We start from the raw sequence: 23,797 nt of genomic DNA on the forward strand, positions 1-23,797 counted from the left end.
TATAATCACTATGTTCCTTGATCATGCAATACAAAGTGGACATTGTTTTGAACTCTTTTGAAGTCATGAAAAAAATACAAACATTTAGTCTGTCCATATTTAGAAGATAGTTTTATATATTGGTCCAGGTCTGACCAGGCTATAGTTTTTGCAAACTCTGTCTATTTTCGTTCAATGTACAAAATATAAGGATTGTTTTTACAATCTCAAGCTAAACTTTGCATGCTTCCTATTTATCAAACTCTTCAGGCTGAGGACATTTATGTGTCAAGTATGGTTCAATCAAAAATACTTTCTCTTCCTGATCATGCGTGTTTATCAGGCTGGTAAACACGTAATAAACAGGAATAGGTAAATATTACCATCTTAGACAACAGGCAACAGACAGCCTCCTTCATTTGCTACATGCCATGTTTCCTGTCATCTGTGTATCTATGTATTCATTTATTTGTCAATCATTGATCTATCCATTTCTTCATTCAATAAACAATGAAGTACTCTGCTAAGTGAAATAGGGGATACAACACAAAGATGACTTAGATGCTCTCTCTAGAGAGCTCAGTGTGTATCAAAGGGACATAATACTTTATACACAGCTATTTCTAAACAAGAAAGAAAAAGGATGTATTAGTTTGGTATATGATGTGGCATTTGAAGTACGACTTGAAGGACAGGAAGGATGAGGAATTAAAGATGCTATAGCATGAAAAAAAGACGGCTGGCTTTGGTAATCATACTGCTGGCTCTGGGAGCCACATGTAAAATTTTCATAAGTTTGGCAAGGCACCTGTGCAACAAAGATATCAGACCTCCAAAACGAATGAGTTAATGCTCACCAGGGTGCCTGTCTCCACTGAAAAGGCAGTTTCTGTTTGGTATCAAGTGGCTGCAAACAGTAAGAAAGGTTTTTTTTTTTTTTTTTTTTTTTTTTTTTTTAAATAATACCTTTATTTAACTGCTGAACAGTGTATATCAAAGCTAGCTTCCATACAGGAGCTCTGTGGTTTGCAGACTGGGCTAAGTGGGAATTTGATATAACCACTATTTTAAACTAGGTTACTTTCCTATGTCCTATGCCAGAGGGCTCCTGAATATTGATGCTAAGACTTCAATACCAAGCATAAACCCACAAATTGACATGGCATTGATACATCATGCAAAAGCCTTCTGCGACAGAGAGTCTTACAAATGATGGCACATACCTCGGCACAGACCAATTGGAAACCCGATGCAAACGTTAATATAGAGCGAAGTCAGTCTGATGGTTCCAGTTCCTTGAGATCCACGAAGTCTCATTTTATTTAGTTGGTTCTAAACAAGCCTATTAGATGGCAAGTTTTCCCTGACATTCCCCATTCCTACCCTCCAGGTGGTTTTAATCACCCTCTGCCTCAGATCCCTAGTTGCCCTCAAATACCCATCTTCACTACAATTCTAACCAAATTGTATTATTAATTCAGGGCAGCCATCCATAAACCATAGCATATATCTTGAGAGCAGGAACTGCATTAAAAAAAATCTCTGTGTGCCCTACACAAAGCACGCAGTAAGTGTTCAACAGTGTTTGTGAAATAAGTAAACACATTAGTGATTGGCTTGAGAGCCCTCCAGTAATGAGCAGCCAGTCCCGGTAAGGTAGGCCTACTTAGGAAACAGGACTCTTCAGTCCGTGCAAAATCCTACATTTGACAAGGGTTTGGAGCTATGTAAGGAGTATCCGAGGCCTGCTCTGCATAGTGTTTGATCGGGAATAAAGAGACAGGAAAATCACTTTAAGTAGTCTCTTTGCTGGTCTCCTGATAAGCCATCAGATTGCAGTCAAAGGAACGTAAGTCAGACTCAACCTGGAAAAGATTTGTCTTTCTGTGTTTCTTTCAAATCCTGTGTTTGGCAGGTCCTGAGACTCCGAGTAACATCTTTCATTCTTTCTGTGTTGTCTTACTAAACTGTCTTCATTGCAGCTGTGAATCGTTTCTAATTGGACACAGTTTTATGCAGTTCTTCCCAGTGGAAACCACACTGTAAACCTTAAAACTGAGCCCTATATATCAAGTCAATTCTAGACAATGGCAGGACTATTTTCTCAAAATATGCATCAGGGACCATTCAAATGGCTGGATGATGCATGGTTCTATATTCTGGCAGAAAGATACTACAGAATCTTGCAAAATTGGTAGGAATAATTCTGACTCCAAACAGTATCAACCTTTTCATAATGGTGATGATATATTTTTTTCCAAAAAATAAGGAAGGGAAAAAAATCAAATATGTGTGGTTTCAAAGCATGAATTGTGGGATGAAAGGAAATAACAGAGGCTATGACTTGAACAAAACCTGTTTTTTCCCCAAAATTCAAAATATTGTTAACTGCCCAATCTTGCCATTCATATGGAAGATAGGGAAGGAGCTGACTTTGGAACTTAATGTGTTACCTTTTTCTAGGGTGAAGAATTCTTGAAGGATTTAAATATTAAATATGTGTTTTAGCTTGAAGCAAGACCTTGAGGCTTAACGTACCTCTTCAGACATCAATGGCTGTGTATCCTTGAGAAAGACACTTTAACCCCTACCTTATATTCCCGTATTTCTTAAATCATGATAGTGACAATTAACTCTTATTAATGTGAATTTTCTAGTGAGTCTAATTATCCAGTAAGTCTTAAGGCTAAATTAAATATACCAAGTGTTGGCCGGGCGCGGTGGCTCACACCTGTAATTTCAGCACTTTGGGAGGCCGAGACGGGCGGATCACGAGGTCAGGAGATCGAGACCATCCTGGCTAACACAGTGAAACCCCGTCTCTACTAAAAAATACAAAAAACTAGCCGGGCGAGGTGGCGGGCGCCTGTAGTCCCAGCTACTTGGGAGGCTGAGGCAGGAGAATGGCGAGAACCCGGGAGGCGGAGCTTGCAGTGAGCTGAGATCCGGCCACTGCACTCCAGCCTGGGCGACAGAGCGAGACTCCGTCTTAACAACAAAAAATAAATAAATAAATAAATAAATAAATAAATAAATAAATAAACAAACAAACAAACCAACCAAGTGTTTTGCAAACATAATGGAAAAGGCAGTTACTTTCTAGGTACAAACTCCATTTTAACATTCAGTCTCTAAAGCTGACAACAAGAAACAGGCAACGTAATGCTGGGAAAATTATGACAGAATTACTTCAGAAACACTTGAGATTTGGCTTTTTAAATCTTGCTTTCGCCAACAGACACATGAAAAAATGCTTGTCATCACTGGCCATCAGAGAAATGCAAATCAAAATCACAATGAGATACCATCTCACACCAGTTAGAATGGCAATCATTAAAAAGTCAGGAAACAACAGGTGCTGGAGAGAATGTGGAGAAATAGGAACACTTTTACACTGTTGGTGGGATTGTAACTAGTTCAACCATTATGGAAAACAGTATGGCGATTCCTCAAGGATCTAGATCTAGAAGTACCATATGACCCAGCCATCCCATTACTGGGTATATACCCCCAAAGGATTATAAATCACGCTGCTATAAAGACACATGCACACGTATGTTCATTGCAGCACTATTCACAATAGCAAAGACTTAGAATCAACCCAAATGTCCATCAGTGACAGACTGGATTAAGAAAATGTGGCACATATACACCATGGAATACTATGCAGCCATAAAAAAGGATGAGTTTGTGTCCTTTGTAGGGACATGGATACAGCTGGAAACCATCATTCTCAGCAAACTATCACAAGAAGAGAAAACCAAACACCGCATGTTCTCACTCATAGGTGGGAACTGAACAATGAGATCACTTAGACTTGGGAAGGGGAACATCACACACCGGAGCCTATCATGGGGAGGGGGGAGGGGGGAGGGATTGCACTGGGAGTTATACCTGATGTAAAGGACAAGTTGATGGGTGCTGACGAGTTGATGGGTGCAGCACACCAACATGGCACAAGTATACATATGTAACAAACCTGCACGTTATGCACATGTACCCTAGAACTTAAAGTATAATAATAATAATTAAAAAAATCTTGCTTTCATCTACTCTCTCAAGCTGCTCTTTTCTCTGCCTTCTTTTCAATAAATGTGACTTATATCTGAGGAGCTTTCTGCTTTCACATTTATTGTCATGGCAAATGAGATGTCAGGCAAGGGCCTTCCTACCACAGTGTTTGACACGTAAGCAGCATTCAGTAAATGCTGGTTTCCTTTCCCCTTCTCTGACAACACTTGGGAACTGCCCTGAAGTCCTACAGCCATTCACGCCATACTTGGATAGCAGAGAAGACTCAAATGCAGGTTCTGAGGTGTTAAAATTTAGCACCCTGTTCCCAGCACCCCCAGTGCTTCACAATGCTTTCCACCATTTAGGTCAGCAGTCACTGCCAAATATGGTGACTTTCCTGTAGCCCACTCGTCTGTAATATTCCATTAGCAGCATTGGACTACGCCTAATGCAGGTTCCTAGAAAAGCCTTTTATCCTTGGTTTTAAGGACACTAGTCAAGGGAGTATGGGAAACATCAGATACTCCCTTGGGGTTAATGGTAGTAAGGGTGGAGATTGTATCATTACTCCAAACACGAAATAATCCAAAACAGGTAGTACACGAAATTAGCCCAAAATAATTGTATCATGATCCTGTATCATGTTAACACTGATTCTGTAACAGGGTAGAATTCCTACCATGTTTGAAATCGAAATCAAAGATGAACTCTAAATGTCATCTTCAGAAATCTACTGGCATCCATTCAGACTGTGCCTCAGTATGTTTCATTTTGTTTTTTTTTATTTGACTCCTGTGCTAATTCTCTACCTGCCTCTCTGGATTCTTCCATCTGTATCAATTTCCCAGATTACATATCTCTGCCAGTCCCCAAAATGTAGATAATGCTCCAAAAGTTCTGTCCTCCTTTCTCTCAGTAGTAGTCTCTAAAGGATTCCTAAAGTGATGGCTCTCTTTTTCAGCACAAGTGGAGATCTGTATTTCAAACCGTCTTCAAGTATATCAAAAATAAAGATTCTAAGCTTAATCGGCATCTTTCCCTTTTAAATCTGCTCCTCCCACACTCAGGCTCTCCTTGACACTCAGGTTTAAAATTGAAAAATCATCTTAGACTGTTTTTGCCTCTTACCCTACACAATAATAAATTATAAATTGCTATGTATTCAAACTCCACGATTTTCTTCAACTCCCCATCAGTGGTATTCTAGAGCTAGCAAAAGCCAATCCCTACATTTTCAGGGATTATTTGCTGAAATAAATATATTAAAAATAAAGGTAATATTCAAAACTCATTGTTTCTTAATTGTTTCAAATTATTTTATGCTCTTGAGGTGAAAACATCATATACAGTAATCCCCTTTTATCTGTGGTTTCGACTTTCCGCAATCTCAGTTACTTGCGGTTAACCATGGTCTGAAAATATTAAATGGAAAATTCCAGAAATAAACAATTAAGTTTTCAATGACATACCTTTCTGAATAGTGTGGTGAAATCTCATGCCCTCCCTCTCTCTCCATCCAGCCCAGGGTGTGAATCAATCCCTTTGTCCAGTGTATCCATGCTGTACAGGCTGCCTGCCTGTTAGTCACTTAGTAGCCATCTCAGTTATCAGATGGACTGCCCTAGTATTGTAGTGCTTGTCTTCAAGTAACCCTTATTTTACTTAATGGCTCCAAAGTGCAAGAGTAGTGATCCTGGCAATTTGGATATGCAAAAAAGCAGCTGCAAAGTGCTTCCTTTAAGTGACAAGGTGAAAGTTCTCAATTTAATAAGGAAAGAAAGAGAAATCGTATACTGAGGTTGCTAAGATCTATGGTAAGAATCAATCTTCTATATGTAAAATTGTGAAGAAGGAAAAAGAAATTCATGATTGTTCTGCTGTTGCACCTCAAACTGCAAAAGTTACTGCCACAGTATGTGATAAGTACTTAGTTAAGATGAAAAAGGCATTAAATTTTGGGTGAAAGACATGAACAGAAACATGTCATGACTGATGGCAAGTGGGCTTGGTACTCTCTGGGGATTCAGGCATCCACTGGGGATCTTGGATCACACGCCCTGCGGATAAGGGGGGGACTGCACTAATGATGGGCTGCTGATCATCTCTCTCTAGTGACCTCATGTTTGTAGTCTGAAATCATCCATGGGAATATTTACACCAAAGAAATCAGCAAATACTACTTTTTTTTTTCTCCCCCAGAGAGCAGGTTTTTACACATTTACCAGCACATATGACTATGCTAAAGCATCCATTCCCACCATCCAGGGACAAACAGGAAAGTGTTCCTTACTTTGTTCTTCCATCCGCATTTGTTGTATTGTCCTAAGACTCTCTCGCCTACTATTCCACAAATATTTACTGAGTGCCTACCATGTGCTGAGACACCGAAGAAGCAATGAGCAAAACAAACGTGATCTTTCCTGTTGGAGCTTACAGTTTAGTGGGGGAATTCGACATTAAATAATCACACGAATAAACATCTAATTACAAACCTCAAGTGGCGCTGTGAGGCAAATGTGGAGGATGCTGGTACAGCACCTTTGAGGAAGTGCCATTGAAACGGAAATCTGTTATGGGCTGAATTGTGTCTTTCTTCTCAAAATTCGTATGTTGAAACGCTAACCCCCAGTGTGACTGTATTGGACACAGGGCCTTTACGGAGATAATTAAGGTTACATGAAGTCACAAGGTGGGAGCTCTAATCAAATAGGATTGATGTCCTTGTAGGAGAAGAGACACCAAAGATCTTTTACTCTATGCATACACAGAGGAAAGGCCATGTGAGGGCACAATGAGAAAGCAGTCATCTAAAAGCCAGGAAGAGAGTCCTCTCCTGAAACCAACTCTGCCAGCACCTTCATCTTCGGACTTCCAGCCTCCTGAATGGTGAGAAAGTAAGTTTCTGTTGTTTAAGCCACTCAGTTTTGAGTATTTTGTCATGGCATCCCCAGCAGACTAACGCAATACCTAAAGGTCAAGTAACTGTTTGCTAAATAAAGAGGGTGGAAAAGCTTTTGAAAAGATATCCTAAAAAAAAGTGCTAGAATAGAGAACAGCACATTTGAAAAACTAATAGAAAGCCATCAGCTGAAAGGCAGTGAGGGAAAAAGAGGGCATGTTCCACATAGTTATTTTCCATTTTAGGGACTGGTTATAACATTTTTATTAAACTTATAACCACATCAGCAGCATTTATTTAGAATAATTCTGCCTTACATGTTTCACAGTTTATCTTTCTGACATGGCTCATCTATTTTTGAGTTTATTTCGACGCATCTATTGGTTGGCTAGAATATGTCTTTCAATAATGTTTTATAAAACATATGCATGGATGCTACTTTTTCTGATGCCTTATATATCTGAGAAACTCTTTGTGGGTTTCTTTTTCTTTTCTTTACATATGACCAACAACTTGGTTTTGTGCAGGATTACTGGGCTCCAATATTATCTCTTCAAACTCTAAATATATTGCTTCATGGTCTTTCTTTGTCCTTTGAAAAAGTCATAGGTCAGTCTGGTTTCCCGTCTTTTAATAGTAATTTTTGCCCTAAGTAATTGAGGGTTGTTTCTTTAACTTAGAGGTTCAAAAATTTCATCTAGATATGCTTTAGGCACTGGTCTCACTATTAAAACCACAGGGCCCTCAGGTAATATTTTTATCGTAAGATTCTTGGCTGTTCCTCAACACTAGTTCAAATTAAACATGTTTTATGCTTTCCCACCTCTGGGCGTTTGTGACGCTGGACCTTCTACCTCCTTCTCATCTGCTGGCATGTACTTTCCTTCAAGATTCACCTCAACTGCTGCATCCTGGATCAACATTTCCTTTTGATTTATTCCTCCTTGGACTCTTTTGACAATTTGTAACTATTTTTTCAGCAACTGCCTTACTTTAGTTTTGTTTTCTGGTTATTATCCTTATACCAGTTGATGCTCTCCTCCAGGGAAGAGACAACAGCTTCGTTGTCTCTACTGTTTGGCAATTTCCATGCCAGGGAAATTGAAGGTGCTCAAGTGACAAAATTAAAAAAAAAAAAAAATTAAAAAAAAGTTTAAAAATAGAAAGCCCTCTCCCAGATCAGTAACATATAGGGAAACATTCCCCAAAGCCCCCAGCAGGGAAAATTCCTTTGATACATGTTTACAAAAATAAAGTAATACTTATAATTCAATGAGATGCAAACAACCTGTGCTTATGCTTCACTCCAATTGCTAAGAAATAACAAACCTCAGGCACTTTTTTTTTTCCTTAAGAAATTGAACGTTGAAAATTCAGAGCTTTTAAAAGTATGCCAGCCTACTTTTGTTTGAATTTCCAAGTTCCCACAGCGGCATATATTTATTTTTTTCCTTCTCCAACGTATTCTTTTTTTGTTCACCCATCAGTATCTGAGTGCAGTGCACCTCTCAAAATGAAGGATTGTAGTTCTAAAAGCAAATGCATTTTTCTTTGATCCTGAAAAACTCAGCTCCCCATTGCAGTGATAATGACGGAACCCTATTTAGTGCTGTTTGTTTTTCATCATTTCAACAGCCTTCAACTTGAAACATGATAAGAACAGCAAAACTGATAAACCACCCTTATTTTTATCTGTTTTCTGTCAAGAGTTGTTGCCAAGCACTGAGACAGATTTTTCTAAATATCTTTTTAAGAAAAAGGAGTGCATAACCCTGTGCTTCAGGCTGAGGCCAGCACAATTTGGTACATTTATTATGTTATAGAAAATTCCAGCAAAAAGAGAACGACGGCACTTTTAAATCGAGTCTAGCTTATGTTGGTCTCCGTTATCCCTAAAGTAAAATCAACTTTTTAAGTTATTTTCCAGTGAGGACAACGATTCCACTAATGAGAATCAGAACACAAATAAACTCGATATTTGTTTTGACTTCAGCAGCAAACCAAATTATTGCTAAACTGCTTTTTTTTTTTTTTTTAAATTTCAGTGAGTGATAGACGTTCCAGTGTTTACAAGCTGAAAAACTATACAATCCATTAAACAAGTATGCCTACTAGGAAATTGTTATTACTTCAATATTATCATTCATCCAGTTACAACATTTGTTTTCAATTTCTAAAAACATGATTGAGTTAGTCCCACGGGTTGAAACCTGCTTAATGTCCCGTGATGTGATACAGTAGTAATGTGCAAAAAGAAAAAATTAAGAGGCATACAGGGACTGTTTTATGCTAACAAAATTCTGGAGATGTGTTTAAAAGTTGGTTTTTCTGATTAATGTGGTGGAATTTTAATGCTGACCTGACCCTTTACTGGTACTTCACTGGTCTGGCAAAGAAAGACAATAGAACTAGGATATTTCACACATCATTTAGTTGGGTGCAAAGGCAGTAAAATATGGACTAAAAAAATCATTGTGAGCATTTTGTACATATGATAGCTTATAATTTGATTCGATATAGTTCACCTATCAGAATGGTGTATGAACTACAAGTCTCTGACATCTATGAGAAGAGATGGAGTTTTATGACTCAGGTTTATAAGATTAATTAGGTGACTTTTAATAAAACTGTGATGTGATCTGATGAGGCTGCCATTTTGAAACTCTTCTTTCAGAAATTCTTTGCTAAAAATCAACATTTCACTTTATAAGCAGATACTGGCCATTTCTACAACATTTGGGGTTCGCTACAAAAAACAGACCCATAGATAGTTTAGTTTCTTCTAGCATCTCTTTTACCTAGGATAACCAGAGAAATTATAGTAATTTCTTTGACAAAAATATTCACCTAATTAACTTTTATATATTACAAAATTAAAATTAAAAAAATTTGAATTGTCACTGAAATGCAGTGAAATTTATCCATGCTATTCAACCTACACTACATGTCTATCATAATTAATATATAGTAGTTATAGATATTTTAAGGGGCAGTTTTGCAATGTTCATTACAAAAGAGTATCTTTGACACAGCACCTCCAATTCTAGAAATCTAGCATGGAGGTCTGTGTACCCATATGCACAAAGAGAGTAGAAAGAGATTTTATTGTAGCATTGTTGACATAGCAAATTAACTTGGTAAAACAATCATGGCTAGGGAAATAGTTGAATAAACTATGGTATATCAATACGATAGATGCGATGTAATAGTTAAAAAGAGGTGAACCCATGTATTGACCCCCTCCAAAAAAGTATCTAAGACATTGTCAACCCCACTTAAATATATTGCAGAATATATATATATGAAACACTACTTATATTTTTTAAAGTCCATTCAAGATTACATATCTCTATTTGTACACATGTTAATTCACAGAACATGATCTGAAAAGATACACAAATCAGAACAATAGTTCTGAGAAGAATCGGTAATGGTAGCAGTACAGATAAACTTTCACTTTAGTTGAAGTGTTTTTTTTTTGTAGTTTTTTTTTTTTTTTTTAACAAGGACAACATAATAATCTAATAATGGAATTAAAAAGAAATATAAAGCAATGGGTAAAAACTTACTATAAGAAATATCATAATTACAGTTCAATAAAGAGTTGAGGCTCCAAAGACACAGAGAGAAAAGATGGAACCTAATTAACTCTAGCTCAGGTATACTGCCTTGCTCAGTGATGGATTCTCAGAAGTCTGGGTGATGTTGGCAGCTCCTGTGTAGCCCAGACTTAGTCCTGCCATCTGGTGCTGGCTTTTAAAGAGTGGATTTCAGAAAGTAAGGGGATACAGGAGTCATCGTAGAGAGGAGAATACTTGGCAAAGAGTAAAAAATACACACACACACACACACACACACACACACACACACACATATATATATATAGAGAGAGAGAGACAGCATGTGAGTGAGTGAGTTAGGGAGATGACCCAGAGCCATTATCACTCTAGAAAGGTAAAATACAGTACACTTGGGTGATGTCTTCTGAGGATCAAAGGGACTTGACATTTCATCAACAGAGAAGAGGCAGAGACTAAGCACAAAGTTCCCAAACTGCCTGATAAGGATCCTTGTATAGAATACTGAAAGATCAGGGATGAGCTACCAGGTTATATCCCCTTGGGCATTTTATTTTTCCATGCTGAGTGAAAAGGTAATTTCCGTATCGAAAAAGAAAAAAAAATTCCACATGGGCCTCATCTGATTTTTTTTTTTCAAGTACGTAGACTCAAACTAAAATCTTCCAAAGACTTCTGCATGATCTTGGCTTTGTCCCAACGTTATCTGCTGAACACACTCCCTATTATTCTTAAAATGTGATTCTCATGATAAATTAGACGGTTAATATGTTCGCATAAAGAACACCTGAATATGCCACAGCAGGTCTCATTTTACAGATGGATAGAACAGGCCATTAGGCATGGATAGAGCAGACTCAGCTGGCTCTGATAATTGGTAGTTGACTTGAATCTGAATAGAGGTCAATCAAATGATGCTACAGAAGTTTAGAGAACTATATCATTCACACAGAGATTTTCCTTTTAAACCATACCAGCTCACTCCGTATTCTAAATTCTGTTTAGAATGATACAAAATTGTCCACTTTTTGAAAGAGGAGACAACCATTTACCAGGCCTGCCAAGTAAAGCTGCGTGGGTTGTATACTGCTCAACCCAAAGGAAGTTACAATCACATGGACTACATAAAATGTGTGCAAACTGCTCAGTCCACACAGCAGGCTTGTCATTAGCAATGTAAACGCTATTACTCCTGATTCAGGGTAAGCAAGATTCAAAGAGACGAGCCACTGGAAGGTACCTGGAGGGCATTTGAACTCCAGTAACTTTGATTATTTTGTAAGGCATATCATTTTCCCACATGGACAAGATTTTAGTATGTACACAAATGCAAGGAGTGTTTTGGTTTTTCTTTTTTTAAAATGCTACTATTGCCCAGGCGCGGTGGCTCATGCCTGTAATCCCAGCACTTTGGGAGGACGAGGCAGACGGATCATGAGGTCAGGAGATCGAGACCATCCTGGCCAACAAGGTGAAACCCCGTCTCTACTAAAACTACAAAAATTACCTGGGCGTGGTGGTGCACGCCCACAGTTCCAGCTACTAGGGAAGCTGAGACAGAAGAATTGCTTGAACCCAGAAGGTGGAGGCTGCAATGAGCATACCACTGCACTCCAACCTGGTGACAGAGCAAGACTCCGTCTCAAAAAAAAAAAAAAAGGCTATTATTTAAACGGAAATAGTCCAATAGTTTGGAAGGCTCTAAATCTCTGGTTCTTTGTTTCATTTGGTCCTTCTGTTTGACTTCTGCAGGCTTTTATAATGCAGTGAAAATCTCACTCTCAATACAATCAATTTACCTACTGCCTTAAAAAGGGGCCTGCTTTGATTGTTTGCAACACCCTACCAACCTCCAGCAGGCCTTTGTGTTGGTTTTGCAGAGGCCTGTTGCTATGGCATCTGATCTGGCTTCTTAAACTTATGGGTTTCTTAATTATGAATCAGTATGCCTATTTATTTATGAATGAATAAATGAATGAATGAGATGGAGTCTCACTCTGCCGCCCGGGAGGCTGGAGTGTGGTGGTGTCATCTCGGCTCATCATAAACTCCGCTTCCCAGGTTCAAGTGATTCTCCTGCCTCAGCCTCCTGACTAGCTGGGATTACTGGCACATGTCAACACACCTGGCTAATTTTCTTTATTTTTAGTAGAGATGGGGTTTCACTATGTTGGCCAGGTTGGTCTTGAACTCCTGACTTCAGATGATCTGCCTGCCTTAGCCCCCGAAAGAGATGGGATTACAGGCATGAGCCACTGTACCCAGCCAGTACTGTACTGCCCATTGCCTCTTCTAACCCTTTTGCCTACTCACATTCATATTTTCTTTTTTTTTCTTTTTTTTTTTGAGAAGGAGTCCCACTCTGTCACCAGGCTAGAGTGCAGTGGTGCAATCTTGGCCCTCCTACAACCACCACCTCTCGAGTTCAAGCGATCATACTTTTTAAATATGTCTTTTATTAAATAACAAATTGAAAATTTTAGTACCTTATTTATATTTATCCAAAACTTAGAAGTTTAGGATCATTGCTAAGTACTCCTTATTCTTTTTTTCACTTTTTCATAACCTTTCTCTTGTAATTATAAGGTGATAGAATTCATAGTTTATCAATGCAAAATGTAAAATGGGATTCACTTCCACCAAGTCAAACACATGAAGTCATAGCAAAATAAACAGAAAAACTTTATGTAATACATTCATTCAATGGAATAACTATATACCATGACTGGTAATGGTCATCCTACAAGATGGATGAAAATTTCATGAAATAACACCAATACGGAAAAATTAAATAATAGTCATGTTTCTAATTTTCAATTATAAATGGCTATCCACATAACTGAATTGTATTCTAATCTGCTTCAAGACTTACAAGAATTTTCTTTTTCTTTTCTGTACTAATGACTGAACCTTAGTTTCTAATAAATTTTGGAGCATCTGGGCCTTCGAACTCCTTGAATAAAGGTACTGTTAAAATACTAAGGTTTTCCTGTTTTTTGGTTGGTTTGACTCAAGTAGTTGCATGTGTTTACAGGCTTAAGAATTTGATGAAGATCACGTCGCTGTCACTAGGTAGCTAAGACTTGGGCCCACGTCTCCCCTTCCACCAGACTCCCACTCCCACCAATGGTAGTTTTACTATGAACAGATGACAGTTTTCCTTGGAGCTCCCCAGATGGACTCAAGGTCCATGACTCTATCAATTTAGACTGTAAGAATGTTGGTTCAAGAGAGAAATGCTGTTCCTGTAATTGTCTTTTATTCATGAAACATTAGCTCTCCCACTCTACTCCACTACTGAAAAATAAGTGAATTAAATGGTTTTTAAAGCACTGCCAAAATAGATCTTTGTGTACCTGGTGATATAGTTTGGATATGTATACCCTCCAAATCTCATGTTGAGAAATGATCCTCAATGTTGGAAGTGGGGCCTGGTGGGAAGTGTTTGGAGCATGGGAAGTGGATCCTTCATGAATGGCTTGATGCCCTCCCTGTGGTAATGAGGGATATTGAGTTTACATGAGACCTGATTGTTTAAAAGAGTGTGGCAACTCTCCTGTCTCTCTCTTGCTCCCTCTTTTGCCATCTGACACACTGGCTCCCCGTTTGCCTTCCACCAAACTTCCCGGGGCCCTCAACAGAAGCAAATGTCAGCATCATGCTTGCTGTACAGCCTGCTAGAACAGGTTGTAGGCCAAATAAACCTCTTTTCTTCAGACTAACACACCTGGTTATGCATCAGCTAGTTACATTTATGTCAGCTCTATCTCTTTTAGAATACCTTGGTCTATGGCTTACTTTTAGTTACTGTGGTATGCATACATAATGACGAATAAATAAGAACTAGTATTAAGTGTATTTAGAAAAACCTACTGGTCATGTTTAAGGATGACAGTAGAGAGGACAGGGTTTGCCTCTCATGTAGAATAATACTAGAAGATGGAAAACAGTAAAGAGACTGTGACACCAAAGAGCTGAAGGTTAGTATCCAATAATTCAACTCAATAGATGCAAAATGAGAGATGCCTCTTCTAAGTATCAATCACCATGCAATGTACCCCAGGCATATATACATTATATGTTCAAGTAGTCTGAACATGCTGCTAGGGTCTGTGAGAGCACAGAGACCTGGGCTCTGTCCCAGAGGTTCTTATTCAGTAAGTCTGGGGTGGGACCAAAGATTGTGCATTTCCAATAAGTTCTAAAGTGATGCTGATATGGCTGGTCCCTGGGCCACACTTTGGGTAATGAGGATACAGGTACATTCCTAACATTTTTAAATGTAAATAAAGACAAAAAGATGCATGGAATACACTCATAATAATGTACATATGTGTGTGTTTACATACATACACATAAAATTTAAAAAATCATAATCTCTCATTCATATGGATTTTTTGTCCTAAGCAATGTAAAGTTCAATGGAAAGGAGAGACTGCAAAGGGCTGCTTTGAAAAAGGTAAAGTTTGCTTTTCCTGTTTTTTTTTTTTAAGACCAAATACTTACTATCTCCAGATACCTGAAAATATATGGAATTATCTTGTAATAAAACTCAGATGCCTGAAGCCCACCTTGTGAGTTTTCTCTGCAAGAAACAACCCCAAATGCGAACAAATCAGATACCATGTAATAAGACCTAAACATATTTTTCCAAAGACAGAAAGAAAAATATCTAAGCAATAGAACCCTGATTAGAAAGACACAAAACAAAGATAACAGAATTATTTTTAAGTCTCATTTTATGACCAAGGGGCACAGCAAAACAGTTTGAAATAGGAAGTTTTCATGCTGATTACATGAAATCAAAATACACATTCTTCAAAGGCAGCCAACATTATTTTTTTAAATGCAGTCTAGTTCATGCAATAAGTTTCAGTGTTCTTTCAGTCTGGGAATATTTCAAAATACATTGCAGGTACAGCTGGGAAAACTCAGTGATACCCCTGTCCAGATCTCAGCTATTAGGTTATAAAAATATTTTCACATTTCCTGCAGATGTCTAGATTCCTTTCTTTGGTAGTAATTTTAATTCAGACCTCATTATTGACAGCTGTTTGTTCTGATAGAACTTAATTGCTCTTCTACCAGACTCAGCTGCACACAGGCTGATTTCCTTTCCCTTATAGAGTATATTACATATAAACACAGGCGGGGAAAAAAATAACCAATTAACTAAATACGTGTGCATAAAGTGATTCATTGAGAGCTCTGATCAAGTAATGTATCCAACTGCAACACAGGTCAAAGGAAATTACAGCACTTATAGTTTATAGTATTAAATATAATTATATAGAAATACTCAAAAGCACTAAAATATATAGATGATGAGTGGCAGCATCTGAAAATCTACTCTTTTATTAAAGAAACTTATAAAATTACTGTATTTGAGTAACTGGAAGGGTATTTAATCTGCTGATGGATTAATTCATGGATATCTATTTTACATAAGCTATACGCTACAAAGAACCTGAGATGCTGTCCATAACTGACGGTCATGAGGAATCCAGCATGCTGTGGGATCATACCGCAATTCCAACAATTCTTCTTTGAAGGGCAGAGTTTCTGGGGACACACCAACTCTTTTCCTCATTCTCCAGTCACTGCTGTGGATGAGCTGCTTTTCCTAACTTTACCAGAAAATGAATACAAATTCTTTGAAGTTAAAGCTATCCCCTCTGTTTGAAGACAATGCCTCATTTTAGCAGCTCACCAAGAGATGCAGGAACAGCTTGGCAATGTTCATTCTATCAAATGCCTTGGCAGCCTCACTCATGGAGGCTAGGCCAATTTGGACACCCCAAGCTGCCTTCCTTACTGGACTGGAACCCCTGAAGAGGGATAAACCGAGGGCTGAATTCATCAAAGAACATATAAGCAGCAAATATACTGCATTTGAGATAAGCAATAGTTCCTTTTATTGGCTCTCTGTCTGTTTTGGAAATGGAGAGAATGTGGTGAGCAGGGATGAACAAACTGCTCCTTAGTAAGGAACCCATTCAAGGAAAATGAAATTTTTTCTTAATACTAGGGACGCTATATGGTGCATCCCTTTTCGGGGCCACTAAATGCTTCTCTTTGCAGACTTAATCTACCTCATATAGGGAGGAAGATATTGGGAATAGAATGCTTATTACCCTGATAATTATCAGGGATGCAGCATACATTTCCATTAATACTAGGCATAATGCTAATTAGAAGACAAGCCCCAGACTCAACATTTACAAACCCTGACAAAATGAATGTAAGTATCCTACAGGGTTTGGTACCCACAAAATCTGGTCAATAGCCTACCCCCAGTCCCTCCCTCTTTCCCCTAAGTAACAAAGGAAACCATTACTTCTTGGTCTTTGAGAGTAATTCTAACTCCCGTATTTTTTAGTCTATACATACACATCATTATACCCTTTAGATTCTTGCATGGTATGACTCCTGGCATCGTTTTGGATTGTGACACTTCTACTCTAATGTTCACTTTATTTAGTGCCTGTTTCATGAGTGGCATAGTTCTAAGGGAGGAGGATGCAATGTGACCTCAAAGACACCATCTCTAACCACATATCTCTAATGGTTGAAAATTATAGCCTGAGGAAGAAATTCAGTTTTGGCTCATGGAATTAAAGACTTGCTACACTTTAAAATTCTCCCCACCATTTTTTTTTCTTGAAGGTTCACTTCTTACTGATTAAAATAGTTTAAACATAAAGTCCTGACTGAGTTGATGAAACTGATTATTTTGTTTTCAAGTAAGCATGACAGAGCAAATGGTCTTTGATGTGATGTACTTATTTTATGAAAGAACCAGGCTGGCAAACAAAAATTTTATGGAATTTAGAGATACAAACTCTGGTTCTTCCACCTGCAGCTTGTGTCTTAAATACACCATTTATTTATTCTTCCTGAGCCTCTGTTTTCTCACCTGCAAAATGTAAACCCATTTCCAAATTTTCTATGATACTGTCAGCAAAATGCATTTTAAATAATAGCTTCTTGATCAGTGTTAATTTCAGCACTCTCTTTTTTCTATGAATTGAGGGCCTAGAATTGGATATTTTAATCCAGTTAGCCTAATCGCAGAGTAGATATGCAACCTTTCTATTCTGGCATAGTTTATAGACTTGCATAGTTTATCAGACTTCTACTAATAAATTTTATGAAACCAATATTTAACTTTATTTTCTGGTTTAAATCCTCTCAGGAAAAAAAAATGTAATATACAATTGAATCAGATTTTAGATTCAGCAGGGTCTTAGAGATCTGGTGGTTCTCAAAGTGTGGCCCCATGACCAGCAGCAGCAGCAGCAGCATGTGGGAATTTGTTAGAAATGCAATTTTTCAGGCCCCACCCCAACCTAGAGAAATAGAAAATCAAGGGGTGGGGCCAAGCAATTTGATTTTCATTATTATTTTTGAGACTGAGTCTCACTCTGTCACCCAGGCTGGAGTGCAGTGGTACAATCTCAGCTCACTGCAACTTACGTCTCCCAGGTTCAAGCAATTCTCCTGCTTCAGGCTCCCAAGTAGCTGGGATTATAGACATGTGCCACCATGCCCCAGGCTCAATTTTATAGTTTTAGTAGAGACGGGGTTTCACTGTGTTGCCCAGGCTGGTCTGGAATTCCTGGTCTCAAGTAATCCACCTGCCTCAGTGTCCCAAAGTGCCAGGATTACAGGCGTGAGCCACCCCGCCCGGCCAGCTATTTGAATTTAGAAAGCCCCTAGGTGATTCTGCTGCTTGCTAAAGTTTAAGAGCCAACCATCAAGCCACTCTCTTGCATTTTACAGGTGGAGAGATTCAGAAACAAAGACTAAAATAAAATCTCTGCATTTCAGTTGCATTGCTTTGTTTGTGTCAAAGTTCTGTTTTCCTCCCCTTATCTCAAGTACCACTTACTGTTTGTTCCATCATTTGTCCCTTTCCATAGGCATATGGCTATCAATATGCATGGTCTTATCTGACTTCCATTTAACCAATTTAACTCAAGCTTTCCTGTTCCTCCAAAAATCTCCTTCCATTGCTCACTGCACTAGGTTAGCTGAGTGTTAGGAGGCTACTCTACAGGATGTCTATGGCTCTAGGATGTTTGTGGTGTCATCATGTTTATTCCAAAAATAATCAGTCATTTTATTTAAGTAATGTAATTCTTACTGTAAATGTAAAATAAAATTTAAGAATTACATTACTTAAATAAAATGACCAGATATAGTTACAAATAGTTACAAAATAAATGAGTTGTTTCTGTAGAAATCAAGTTAACTACTTTGGAAAGATTGAAGTAAAAGTAATTTGTCCCATTACAGCCAATAAAGTATCATTGAATTAGGTAAGGGTGACACAACTGCAGGTAAATGGAAAAATATTTATAAACATCTAGATGGATTCTAAACTTCAGTTGCTTAACTTTAGAAACAAAATACTGTTTGCTGTCGATATTAAAAACACGAAATCTCCTAATCATTGGTCATACTCAAATACGAGTTCTTAGTCCCAAATTTTAAAAACTAGTGAAACTAATATACAGTTACGCATTTGAGGTTAACATCAACTGTATACATACATTTTATGGTTCTCTGCTTCACTTGAGTTTTATCTAAATGATCAAGTCTGAACTGAACACACAGATCAAGGTTTCTTCTGAAAGGTCTTGATTGCTTTAGATCTCTTCATATATGATGATTAAGCTTTTTGAAGGAGATACCATACTGTATAACCCAGAGTTCTGCACAGTGCAGTTGTAATAAATATTTACTGGTTATATTTATATATACATTTTATTGAATGTTGCTAATTGATTAGCCAATTACACTTAATAGTTCATCACTCTGTTTTATTACTGTGAGCCAAATTATCCAGGCTATGAAACATTTCTTTTATGATAGCACTTCCTGGAGTCTTTAGAGAAATTCCAAGGGGGGAAAAAAGAGTTCTATAAATTTCCTCTTGAAGGCTCACAATGCATAAGGTTGAGAAAGCCTGCTGTAAAGAAACTAATTTAACTTATTTTTACCCATACTTATTAGACTACAGAAATTCACCCCCCCTGCATCAATTAATAATCCATGATTCAATGTGCACATATATTGATGAGGTATCCCAAATTTTCAGAGTGATTTTCATTCTTATGTTCAAACCTTTTTTTTCTGTTTCTGTAGATTTTCTTATACTTCTTATAACCCAGAATAGGTGTGAATTATGTATGCCAATTATGAATAGGTCATAATCAATGGTCAACAGACGGATTTGTAAAACTTGGATTTGTAAAACTGCGATTTTTTTTTTAATTTTCTTCTTTCTTCTCAATGAAGTAGAACATTTAAAATCTAGCTCTGCTTTCACAGATTAAAAGAAAAGTTTTAGCAGGGGAACGTGAAACTTAGGATGTCAAATAACAGGCAGTGGTGGAGTCTTTGAGGAACTGAGCCTAATTAAAAGTAAAAGTGCTGAATAAAAATTTTAAAAGACTACAAGCCAAATGTTGCTAAGGACAGTTTGGGGTACAAGCTCTCCAAAGAGGAAGAGGAAGGTGGTTTCAATACTCTGTAATCATTTTGAAACTTCATGCTGTAAGCCTTCAGATGTAGAAAAGGAGTCTAAGTATCAGATTATAAGAGCATAGGACACCCAGTCTAGGAGCACTCAACCTACAGCCGAGAAAGCAGTAACAAATGCCTTTTACACTACCTCTGTCCATGGAAATTGAATATTTACCCGAGATAAGGCTGCCCAGGCTATTAAAATCTCAAATGTTGAATGGCAGTTATGTAATGAGTTTCTTTGAAAAATAGAAAATGAATTGCCATTTAACAAACACTGCCTGGAATGTTGCTAATTGAAGTTATGTGATGCGTGCTTGGGGGTTCATTATACCTTCTCTTCACTTTGGGGTATGTTTGAAAATGACCAAACTAAAAAAAAAAAAAAAAAAAAAAAAAAAATCTGAAAAAACAGCCTCCTTTGTTTCCCCTTAAGGTAAAGCACTTTCTAAATGTAAAGTACCCCACAGGGCAGAAATAACAAAGAGGATGGTGTTCAGACCCACTCACCTTCTTCCAAAAACTAGAATGGGACTATTGGTTTTTTAGGCCATAGCCAAACTGTGATATGATGAAGCTTTAGCAGAAAACTCTGTGACTTGGTAAGATTGCCCATGTAGAAATGCAGGCAAAGAATTCAGCAAGAGATACGAAGACCACCTTAGGAATTTGTACCTGTGTACATTATGAAGGCCACAAAGCTTCACTCTAAAAATGAGTTACATGTAGAATTATTATCTCAGATTTTAAAAATGTGTTTATTCCTAAGCCTTTAGAAAATATAAACACAACAACAAAGGCATACATACCTATCTCTCATAACTGGACTACATTCACAGAGCTCCTTACTAAATTCTGGAAGAGGTTTTGCTAAGCTTGTAGCTTTACTATTGTACCCTACAAACCAGTAAGTTTGAGCTTAATTGAACCAAGATAGCAAATGGATTTCAGACCATAGTACTTCAGAGAAAATAGTCTGAAACCAGGTCAATCATTTTCAGACATACAAAAGAGGGATGAAATATTAACATACATTGTAGAGGAGGATTTTTGTGGTTTGTAACATGATTGGTTATGGTTTTTCAAATATAAGTAGTGAGCATGAGTCCAGACTGAGAAAGCCTCTGCCCAATTGATTAGAATTGGAGTTGGTTCAGGTTGACAAAGTGAGAGTTTAGGATGTGAAGAATGTCTGACCACCTATAAACCAAAATTTGGACTGAGGTTGTTTCTTCAAAGAAACAGATTTCTAGAAAACCATCATAATTGTGATCATCATCAAAGTAAACAAGCATTTAATCTGTCCGATTTTATCCAGTTTTGCTCTGAGAAGAAGATGTCATTGGCAAATGACTAGACTGTTCTCTACCCTTCTACAGAAATATAACTTAAGTCAAGTGAGTGACTTGCACAAGACCATACAGTTTTATCCAATATCTCTTATTTTTCTACATTTCTACAATTATCATTTTTTTTTTATCTTGAAAGCCAAGTATGTGGTGAAAGTCATGGAATTTAGAGTTGTTTTTATTAGGACACACTTAAAATGAAGATTTAAAGATCCAGGAGCTTGATTTATCAGTTTACATTTTAAAATTGCCTACTATACATGTGATTGCTTACTGCTTTAGGAAGTACTTGATTTTTACTAGGGTTTTAGAGCATGTATAAAACACAGTTTATATTTGGAGACCATTCGTGGTCTCTGTGTGTCCATACAAAATCCAACAACCTTAGCTCTTGATAAAATTTGGAGGCTTACCATTGTGATCAATTAAGGTTGCATCTTACACACATTTATCTTCTATATTTATTTACGGTACTCACTCTGAGCTTGGACAGTCTAATTAAAAAAACCAAGCATCTTCAAATAATCTGTACTTAGGCAACACACAGGTCAAATCTCAATATAAGCTCTGCTTCAGTGATAAGGAGGAGCCTTACCTCAGTGAAGGGAAAAATCAGATAGAAAAAGGCACTCCAATTCACAACTCTTATATACACATCTAGGGGTAGTTATAGATCCAAGAGGAAAAAAAGCAAGTCAACCAGGTGAAAAATGGCAACAACAACAAAAAAGATCAGGTGGCTGTTTTGAAAAAAATTAAAATGTCCCTTTTCCTCCTCTCTTACCTATTTTATAGATGGACCAAAAAACCCTTAGTGTGGCCGTACTTGGGAGTTTTGCTCTTCTCATCCAGTCCTGTGGAGGACATTCACATTGCACTTAACTGGGTGATGAGAATAGAGCAGTGAGAAAGAGATTAATAAGACTTTGCAGGCTCATCAATGTCATATTGGGGCTCAAAAGTTTGATAACTTGGAAAGTCCAGCTACTTCGGAGAGTTTGAAGACAGCCCCCACCCCCAGCTATGTTTTGTATCCAAAAAGAACCTTTCGCTAGCTGAGTTCATCATCGTTTACTTTGTCTTCAGCACAGAGACTGCTTGCATATGCAGGCTTTTATTTCAAAAGGGATCCTCTTCTGATTTTGGTGTCGCTTCATACATTTCTCTAACAAGAAATTCTCTCTGCAGCTGTACTTACGTTAGAGACACAAATGTACCTTATTAATGCTAGTTATCAAGGCAAAGGGTTTGAAAATACTTGCTAAACATTTGTTTATTTATATAAAATATTTCAGAGTTTTACACAGCTAAATATAGGCATATAACAAACACTTTGAGTGTGTGAAAGAAATATAAATGATTCCAGCAGATGGTATGGTCAGAAGCAAAGGGTTTGCAAGGGCAAGAAATAACACCAATCCAAATTGAGAAATCTGAATGGCTATAATTGTAACACATCTACAGTGGAATCAAGAAGGTCATTTACATTATGTTAAGAAATACAGAAGCAGAGTCTTATATAAGCATGTTACACAAAATGGAGATTTGGCACATGGGTTTTCATTGGACAATGTACCACACACAGTTTTTATTTCGGTTCCAGCAGAAAAAAAATGTTGACAAATTTCTTTCTCTCTTTGCTTCCTACTTTATTCAATAGAAGAGGTAACAATAGCATCTGCTGCAGTTGGCTGGAGCCTGAGATGAGGAAATTGTAGATGATGGGCCTCCTAGGCGTATCGACACTAAAAAGCTCATGCTACAGCCACGGCACAGTCAGGCTAGCACTCCAACGGGAGCGGCAGATACACAAGGCAGCCACTGTGAACCAGAGCAGGGCCTGCCAAGACAGCATGTAAAGTAATTTTTACTGGCCTGAAGTGGTTTCCACCATCACGGCTCCAGGAACTGCCACAAGGCAGGACAGGTTTATCTCTGACATGTTCTCCATCTCCCTTTGGCATCGCTCTACGATTATCTGCTGCTGTAGCCTCACTGACCAAATGGGTACCCAGTGCATTCAGGGTGCTCCCTGGCTACCCATCAGCCTTTGTTTCCATTAGTCATGGGCTTGAAGATCTGGGATGCTTAATTGGGTCTAATGTGTCAAAATTACCTACTCCAATCATCTTGGTGCCAAACACAACACTTCCTCTCATTATATAGGTGCTTTCTGGTTATTTTCCTAATGCATCTAGAAAATGTTAAGGGACCCTTTAATCAAATTAATTTGAACAAAATTTTAAGGACCATACCACAGTGGAAAACATACTAGACTAGCAGTCTGAAGACTTGAGTCCAGCAGAAGTCTATGGGAAAGCTGTCAACCTCATTGGCCTAATTTTGTTTTCTCAACTCTGAAATTTTTTTAAAAAAAGGGAAGGCTGCGGGGGGGGAAGTGGTCTGAGAGGCTGGAAATGTCCCTTCCCCGTCTATGATTCATTGTG

At 37.8% G+C, this 23,797-nt stretch overlaps 1 protein-coding gene across 1 annotated transcript in view; it reads right to left on the reverse strand.

The window, feature by feature from the left end:
• Positions 1-23,797, reverse strand: part of PTPRD (protein tyrosine phosphatase receptor type D) — a 339,878-nt gene that overhangs the window by 24,816 nt on the left and 291,265 nt on the right. The gene's annotated exons all lie outside the window — the stretch shown is intronic.

This window comes from Rhinopithecus roxellana, chromosome 16, assembly GCF_007565055.1.
Source record: "Rhinopithecus roxellana isolate Shanxi Qingling chromosome 16, ASM756505v1, whole genome shotgun sequence".
NCBI lineage: Eukaryota > Metazoa > Chordata > Mammalia > Primates > Cercopithecidae > Rhinopithecus > Rhinopithecus roxellana.